This window comes from Cyprinodon variegatus, unplaced genomic scaffold (genome assembly GCF_000732505.1).
Source record: "Cyprinodon variegatus isolate N-32 unplaced genomic scaffold, C_variegatus-1.0 Scaffold284, whole genome shotgun sequence".
Taxonomy (NCBI): domain Eukaryota; kingdom Metazoa; phylum Chordata; class Actinopteri; order Cyprinodontiformes; family Cyprinodontidae; genus Cyprinodon; species Cyprinodon variegatus.
In genome coordinates this window covers 772004-773676 of record NW_015150737.1, presented here as the reverse complement: position 1 = coordinate 773676, position 1673 = coordinate 772004, and positions in this window count along the sequence as shown.

Genomic DNA, 1673 nt, shown 5'->3' with positions numbered 1-1673 from the left:
TTGTGCAATATATGAAAAAAAGAAAAAAAAAAAAAAGAACTATGAACTAGTTTGTTTTTTGGAATTGTGAACTATGAACTGAACTAGTTCATTTTAAAATGTGTGAACTGAACTTTGAACTAGTTCACGTAGAAAGAGAACTTTCCCAACACTGACAATGGCCATATAACTTGCTTTACCGTCGGCTGTTTGGATTAACGGTTTTTGATAATTTTGTAGAGCTAAGACAGTTGCTGAGAAAAGTTCTGCTTTTAGCTCTGTGAATTGCTTTTCTACTTCTGGGGTCCATTAGATTGTCTAATGATGACACACCAGTAACTATGTTACTGGTGTCTCATAAATAAAGCTTAAGAGAAGCTGAGTTTTTCTTTTTCACAATGTGGAATCCAAGCTCTGCAGTAATTGCACAATTCTAAAAAAAAACATTTGTTCTTTAGTTACTGGCTTACACTTTTGCTATTACAGTTTTTCACTCTTCTTGTATCTTTTTACCTTCTTCTGAAATAACATGGCCCAAGCAACATACTTGTTTCTGCACCAGCAAAAAAATTTTTTATAACTGGATTTATACTTTCCTTTGCTTCACATTTTAGCAGATATTGTTTTATCTGCGGCCTGTATTGCGATTTAGGAACAGTTTTTACTGAATCTACAGTTGTCAACAGTCCTACATCAATTTGTCCTGTAGACCACAGAGCATTTGGAATATCTTTGAAATCATTTTCATCATGATAGCAAAGAATGCTGAGTTATTTTAACACATGTTAAATCTTGGACCCGGGGTTTTACATCGAAAAGAATTTTATAAGGGTGTTTCCATAGTTGGAACAGATAGACATGGAGCAGAGATGATAAGGATGTTGCATAAAACACAGAAGGATTTAGTTGCAATGCCATTACATGTATTATTCGTACAGCCTTCATTCTCCCCAGCGTAGGGAAAATTGCAATGCCTAATTTTTCCATCAAGTCTCGCCCTAACAGATTAATAGGCTGAGTTGGTGATATTACTACAGAAGAATGTAACCTTGCAACTTTTTTCCTGTTTGAAGGTTTTCTATTTTTAAAGGTGTTCCATTTGACCATTTGCTGATTTTACAAAAATTAGCATTTTAGATGCTTTTAGCATTTACATTATCTTTAATACAAGTATTACAGGCTCCTGAATCGCATACAAGTCTCTCTGCCTGTCCATTAATTGTTAGTACTATTTATGTTTTTTTTATTCTTTTAATGCATTTAATATCCCCCATGCTCCATACACATCTACTGTTTTAATGGCTCCTGATCCCTATTTGCTCTAGCACCTAGTCACACCTCAGATGAAGAACTGCTCTGTGGACTCTTTCCCTGTCCTGCGGATCAGCTGATTTTATCTGTTTGGGGCACGCCCTAAACCAATGGAAGGGTGACCCAAAATTCCAGCATTCCTGGTCTGGGCTGAAAGCCCCCTCAGCCCCTAGGACCGCCCCTGCCTCCTCGGAAACCTCATTGAGGCCTTCGAGAGGTCCAGTGGATTGGAAAGAAAATATTTCTCTTCTGGGTCACATATAGAATCGGCAAAGAATATTAACGCACCACCTCCCTTTTTAGCATATTTGTCGGCATTGCTGTGGTTACATTAGACATTGTCAGTTTGATTAAATGTTTTTTAACCCACGCTGAGATACGAG